A 7,774-nucleotide genomic window follows, 5' to 3' on the forward strand; every position below is an offset into this window, starting at 1 on the left:
CAAAAAAAAAAAAAAAAAAAAAGAAGACTTTCAGTATCAGCTGAAAAATAATTTTAGGATTTTTGTTTAAGGTAGCAGCAGAATTCTTTTCATGGATTCTGACAGGGGGAAGAAATAGCCAGAATATATAGCTATTTACATACTGGGAATATAAATGAGGCTTTCCCGCTTTCCTTTCACCTTACAAGGCACATGCTATTGTCAAGTTTTTGTTGAACAAGACAAGAAGTGGCAGTATAGAACTCAGGAAGGAAAAGCTAGGCTGGTTTATGTTAGAAAAAGCAGGAGGCTACTGTTAGGAGAGTAGCTCCCAGAAATGCTACTGAAAGAAATGCTCCCAGAAAGAAAAGCCTGTGAGTCCGAGAAGGGGAGGAGAGAGCTTCAGGGAAGAGTTCAGGGAAGTTTGTAGAGGTGGGAGCTGGAGAGCTGTCACTCTGTGGCAAGTGGCACTGCAGAAGTAGATGGTTCTGATGATTTTTGGAAACATGGCTATGAGAGATGAGTCATAGTCCCCTTAGTTGGAAAGACTTCTGTAAATTTATATCGATTTGCCATACTTTTTTGGACATCAGATTAGTCTTTTTGCAATCTAACTCTGTACTATGATTGGCCACAATGGAAGCTGAAGAGTATTGGGCTATAGAATGAATATGCCTGAGAGCCACCAATCCTCAACCACGTCATAACAATTGGAGTAGAGTATCTAGAGAGTTAGCAGCAGGAAAGTAAAAAAGGAATGAGAAAGGAGTCTAAAAGCTTACAGAAGAGCAATGTGGTATTTCTGGGTTAGTTTTCCCAACTCTGAGCTCTAAGTAGCTCCTATAGGATCTGTATAAAGGAGTGTCTACTCTCCTTTTGGTCCCTGGGGCCCAAGACCATACCATTAGTACCTCCACTTCATTGCGAGGAATATGATACCAGCACAGTAAGTGATTGTCCAAGCCAACATTATCACCAAAGTAACAGCTTTGCACGATCCCCTTTCAGATCTCAGATGGCCCTTGCCAAGCATCAAGGGCTTTACAAAGTAGTGGAAAAGAACTGGAATGAATATAAATGCTTGCCCCTGGAGAAGTCTTTCCAGAATTATTGGCTAACACTCCATTCATCCCCTGGCTTGGCAATTCTCCCAACAATAGAGGAGTGGCTGAGGATCCTGCCATCCTCAAGGCCCTGCGTGACCTGATAAACATGGAAGGGACCTAGGACCAAGGTAAACTGTGGAGCTGGGCAGCCTTAGAACAAGGATCAAAGGCAGGAAGCAAATCTGGGCTATTAAAGTCACAACATCTTGGACCAACAACATGAACTGGTGTTTATCTTCAGAAACCAAGAGTCGATCATTGTTATTGATTTCTCCTCATCATTATTTTCCCATAGATCGGCCAATGAGAACATCTCATTCAAAAGAGTATTGCCATAAAATATAGCAGAAAACACATACAAAAATACAACTGTTCAGTTTCAATTACTTTTCCATTTCCATCTGTACTTACCTCTACATGTGCTTATCATATTATTTCATAAAAAGTAGAAGCCTTCACTACCCAAGTATAATTTGTATTTGAAAAAGTCAACTTAAAATTAGTCCACCTAAAAGAGAAACCAAATGTCATAGTAAGTACTGAAAAAAAGATTAGACTAGGATTTCATTTCATTCTGAGGAGAAAACCAATTTGTTTTTTAAAATTAGGAAAATAAATTTGTATTTTTTTTTTTTTATGAGACAGAGCCTCAAGCTGTCCCCCTGGGTAGAGTGCTGTGGCATCAAAGCTCACAGCAACCTCCAACTCCTGGGCTCAAGCAAGTCTCCTGCCTCAGCCTCCCAAGTAGCTGGGACCACAGGCGCCCACCACAGCGCCTGGCTGTTTTTTGGTTGCAACCATCATTGCTGTTTGGCAGGCAGGGCTGGATTCGAACCTGCCACCTTAGGTGTATGTGGCTGGCACCCCAGCCACTTGAGCCACAGGTGCCGAGCCTGTATTTTTTTATATGGAAAAAATTCAGGATGTAATTGCCAAATACTCTTAAGATGAACAACAATGAGATAGTGTTGATTTTGTTGTTGTTGTTGTAATTATTTTGGTGAAACCATATGATAGTTTTGTGTGACTTCCTATTCACAGATGACTTCCATGCGCAGTCATAAATAAGGTCATCTTTACAAAAACATGTGAAAGTTTTACCAATTTCCCCAAAGACCTCTCTAAAGCCTTTGATATTCAAATTGTTTTTGAACTTCTACACTCTCACATCATTCTTTTTTTTTTCCTTTTGAAACAGTCTCACTAGGTCACCCTCCATGTCACAGCTCACAGCAACCTCAAACTCTTGGGCTTAAGTGATTCTCTCTTGCCTCAGCCTCCCAAGTAGCTGGGACTACAGGCTCCTGCCACAACATCCAGCTATTTTTGTTGTTGTTGTAGTTGTCATTGTTGTTTAGCAGGCCCCAGGCCAGGCTCAAACCCACAAGCCTCCATGTATGTGGCTGGCACCGTAACCACTGAGCTATGTGCCAACCTCTACCAGATTCTTATTTTGGCCTTGCAATGGTTTGAGCCATTCTTTTGTATCATCAGCTTTGTGAACTCCTTTGTGTTAGCAAGCTTTGTGATTTCAGTATAAAAACTATTTGCATTGCGTCATTAGATTTTACAACATCCATCTTCAGTGACACAGTTACTCACCAACCTCCTTTGCTAGACTCTGAACTCTTTAAAGGAGAGGTATGTCTTATTTACCTTCTGTCATCAATGACTGGCATGAAGTAGGTACCAGTTAGCATTAGCTAAACTTACTGACTTTTCCTTTAATATCTTCAGCTTCAAATACAACTAACAAAGATGCCCACACAATATTTTATTGAGAAGAAACTTTACTAAGTGCTTACCTTAGTGTATTTTAAAAATGTTATGTTGACTTTTGCTTCCCTATCCTAACTGTGACTATCTGGATAATACGTATCTGGACCACAGGCACTGACTGATACTGTGTAATACCAGCCTTGCCAATGGAGGGGCTATGACTTATCCAGATCTACAGCCAATGACTGCCGTAAAGTAGATATCAATTAACAGTAGTTGCATTAAATGTCTTTTCATTTACTACCTTTATCCTTTTTGTGGTGATTTATCAATATTTTTATTAGTTATGAAAATTCTTGGAAGGTGAACAGTATGAATTAAAGAACTCTGAGCAAGTGTATCTCTTCCCATATTTCTTTACTGGCCCAATATTCCATTCTTACTCATCTTTCTATCATATTCTCAATAAATGAGAAGATACATTGAATAATACAGGGTTGAACAGCGGTCATATATGAAGTCAAAGAAGAATTTTGGACTAGTACAAGCATTCTGTTTCCATAAATATACACTGAATGTTCCCTGCATCCTTTGAATAAATGTAGAATACATATGAAAAATAAAGTTCATTTACTTTTTACTGTAACCACCTCTGTCTAGAGGATTGATGTGGATCTGTAGGATTCTATACTACATTTTTGCACAATTATTTATAAAAGTATTTACATGTTGTTAAAAATTGTTAATCTTTATAATTTTCTAATATATTCAGACCAGTCAGAACCACACCAAAGCAGGACATGGATCATTGGTGAGACTAGGATGACAGTCTGGAGAGAAGTAAACTTTAGACCCATACAAATGTTATCTGAATTGAAAAAGTAATCTTCAAACAAGACAGAAAAGGTTTTATTTTACCTACAACCTTGCATGGAAGTAGTGAGTGACTAGAGTAATTCCTGGTTTCTGTCCTTGATCGTTTGTTTGTTTCTAAGAGATTAGGTTAGCATTAACATCCTAAAGGACCAAGGCAATCGCTTGTGATTCAGTGTCTAGAAATGTGTTCCTGTGGGTGTGTACTGTTTCTCATGTCCAATAGGGAAATAATTTTTCATTCCTCCGTCTTCAGGAGCTTCCATAGCCCTTTGGCCTGTGTGCTGACTCTTGCCCTTCCCTGCGGCAGCTATGAATGCAAACCTTTCAATCAGGAAAGTCTGTCTGTCTAATTTGGAAGGCCCCCTCTAGGCAAGATGAAGAAGATGGGAGATAATGATCATTCCCCCTCCGCCTGGAATTTAGATACACAAATTAAAAAGCACATTAACTCTGTTTATAAAGAAAAACAAAATGTCACACAAGGCGGATTCTATTCAAATGCAGTTTAGGCTAATGAAGGAGCTGTGTCCTTTCACTGTTTGTTCTGGGAGCGTTTCAATCAGTTAGCATTGGCAAAGCTTCTGAACAAAGACAGTAATTACCAAATAAAAATTGCCTTCAGTGCTTTTTCAAACTGTGTTCACAGTTTGGCATAAATGGATTTATGATCCTTTCATTCCAATAGAACTACCAGTCTGCCTTTCACTTCAAATGGCCTATTCATCTCAGTATAAAAACAGCTAAAAAATACTAGCAGAATATGCTGCTTCTGCAACCCAAGCCCTGGACGGCAGGAGTCAGCTTCTTCCAACAGGCATAAATATAACTGGCTTTGAAAAACTACAAAACAAAGGCAGTAAAAAACTCTTGCATAATTTTTTAAAACAGCAATTATTTGGTTCCAGTTCCTTTTATTACTCTGCATCTTTTATCCAAAATTAAATTAATTCCATTATTTATAAAATGGATAAAAATGCAAATTACAGTGGGGAATTTTTGCTTAAATAATGAGCTATGGCCGCTATTCAGATACAAAGATTAATACTTTCTATTCCTTAGGGAGAAATGGCACAGGGAGGTGTTTTTGTTTTGCTTTGCTTTATTTTTAATAAATAAGCCGTAAAGAATCACTTTATAATAAATAACTTAATCGGTGGCAATTTGACTCCCAACATTCATCTGCAAAGTATTCTTTTTCTACCCTCTATTTCATGCTTGAGGTTAAATGTATATATATACGCATAAACTATGTATTAGAAGCATAGAGTAGCATTCAACAAGGAAGTCTCCAAGAAAATGAAGACCTTCACAGAACTTTGTGGTATAATATAATACAGAATATGTTACAGTGTTGACCTGAGACTGTCTTTAAGTGTAGATCAGTTCCAAACACAACTTTCTCACTGGTCAATATCACTGTAGGGGTGAGGGGAAACTTGCCCTTTCTCCTGAAAGTTCACCAAAAGATCAACTCACGATTAAGGTAGATTAATAAGAGAAAAGATTCTTTACTGTGCACACAGGGAGAAATAACAGAGTAATAACTCGATTTTCCAAGGGAGTTCAGATACTTTTGTATATCCCTTTCAGAGGGGAGGGGGAAAATCGAAGGTATGGGTAATAAATGGTTGCTAGGGAAGTTGCTAGGCAGGAGGAATGAATTGGGGAGGAATAGATTGACTTGTAGATTAGCCTGAGTTTATGACTTAAATGATTTGGGACAGGTCTGCTTACACTCTTAACCTTCATTCTTACAGTATTTTGAGATAACAGAAGGGGGAAGGGAAATCAGTTCTGTGCCCTTTGATCCTCTGATCAGGTCAGTCTAGTGTTTATAGATAGAGGGAAAGCCTCTTCCAGTGTTTCTTGACCTTGAATGTCCTTTAATTCAAAATATTCTGTATACCAGGGAGTCATATTTGGGGGTGAAATTTCCTGAGTCCCTTTATCACTTTATGTTGTCATGGTAGTACGAGCTTTGCAGTTGTTCCCCTCAGGCTTTGGTTACCAACAATGCTCCTGGTTGTGTAAGAATTGCCTGGTACTCCAAATGTATCCTGCATAGGGCAACTCTGGTAACATGAGTACACAGGTATAACAGAAAGGAGTCCTGAAAAGGCACTCTCCAAAATGTGGAAGGCTTGTTTCTATGCCTTGACCTGATACTAAGTCTATACGTGTACATGGATAGACCTCTTTACCTTTCTGAACTTCAGGATGCAATTCTTTTTTTTTTTTTTTTTTGAGACGGAGCCTCAAGCTATCCCCCTGGGTAGAGTGCCGTGGCATCACGCTCACAGCAACCTCCAACTTCTGGGCTCAAGCGAGTCTCCTGCCTCCGCCTCCCAAGTAGCTGGGACCACAGGCGCCCGCCACAACACCTGGCCATTTTTTGGTTGCAGCCATCATTGTTGTTTGGCGGGACCGGGCTGGGGAATCGAACCTGCCACCTTAGGTGTATGTGGCTGGCTCCTTAGCCGCTTGAGCCACAGGCGCCGAGCCCAGGATGCAATTCTTAAAAGATAGAGGAGGGAGCTGGTCCAGACCATCCCTTTTGTCTCAAAGTGTACTCCACAGAGAAATGATCTAATGGGATATATCACTGCATATGCTTGTTACTGTCCTTATGGAAGAATCAATCCTCTGAGGATCCCTGCAATAAACAGATCTGTTTAACTTTTTAGCCCAGCAGTATATGAATTTACATGACCACAGAATTCCTTCTTTTTAGTGGAACACTCATAAGATCCCCACTGTGAATATTTCTCAAACACACTTGGGGAAGCAGCAGAATGTCCACAAACTTCCTCCCAGATCTAATAGTCTCTGATTGAATTACGAGCCTAGTCCCCACTTTGTGACTAATGGCAATGAACCTCCATCATGGCCAATTGCTGGAGAATCTGAGAATTTTTAGAACTCAGTGAAATTTTTTCCATCCTTCAACATCCATAAGGGTACAAAAGACTTCTGTCTTCTTCATCCTCCAAGCACATGGTGTCTACAACCACTAGGCATAGGCCAGAACCCCTGAAATGTGAATCTAAATTCTTCAAGTGTGTCTTTGTTGCTTATGGTCCCTTGGTAGATGTAGATTAAGGGTTAGCTACGAGTAATCTGAATATATATGGAGTAATAATATTTTGCCTTGCCTATCTTCTGTCTTTTGAAATTGATGCAAATTACATCTTTATAATCTACCAAGATGCCATAATCTCCACCTTTAACTTCTCAACAGCTCTCTCACAGACTTTGGCAGGACTATGCCTGCACATCTGTTTTAAATCCCAATTGCTCCCATTTTTGCTCACTCCTATTTTTCTCATCCTCTCATATGCCCAGAAAATAACTGTCAGCTACCACACATATACTAGTGGTTTACATATTTAAAATCTAATTTCTCCCTCAGTATTCTATTCTTCATTTCATTGACCTTTTTTTTTTTCTAGAATTCCACCATCCTAACTTTTGCTGGCATTGATCGCTTTTCTCTGGACTTTCTCCAAGTTCTATCTCTCCCTTGAACTAAAGATCCCAAACCCAAATGGTGCTTCCATGGAGATATAACTAATAATGCATTGGGTCTTAAATCTGGCTGAACATCAGAATCATACTGTGATAATCAAGCCCCCTACCCTTGAAAAAGAAACTTCCTTTGAATCCATTAGTCCTAGCCCCCTCAAGGGTGGGGAGGAGAACTCTGAAAAGAGGCCTGAAGATAAGGGAGTGCATAGGGAGGAGGAAGAACTTTGAGGAGAAACTTGAGGGAGGAGAGGCTTGACATACCCCCGCCCCTCCCTTGTACTATGCAATTCCCCCCCCCCACCCCCTCACCCAAGGCTAACCACAATGATTCAGCTTCTGTACCTTGCCTGCTTGCTGTGACACAGAAATAGGGTATAAAAACCCATTTAATCTGTCATTCCTCGCTTGCTTCCTATGGCAGTGACCCCCTGCAGGTGTAATAAATTTCTATTTGTATCAGAGTGGGGTCCGTGTCTCCTCAGCTGTGTGAGTCACATTAATATTTTTAAAACTATAGATTACTGAGCCCCCACAGTCATGTAGGAAACATTAATTTTAAATTATGGGCT

The sequence above is a fragment of the Otolemur garnettii genome, unplaced genomic scaffold (assembly GCF_000181295.1).
Source record: "Otolemur garnettii isolate 467f Iridium unplaced genomic scaffold, OtoGar3 scaffold00065, whole genome shotgun sequence".
In the NCBI taxonomy this organism is placed as follows: Eukaryota; Metazoa; Chordata; class Mammalia; order Primates; family Galagidae; genus Otolemur; species Otolemur garnettii.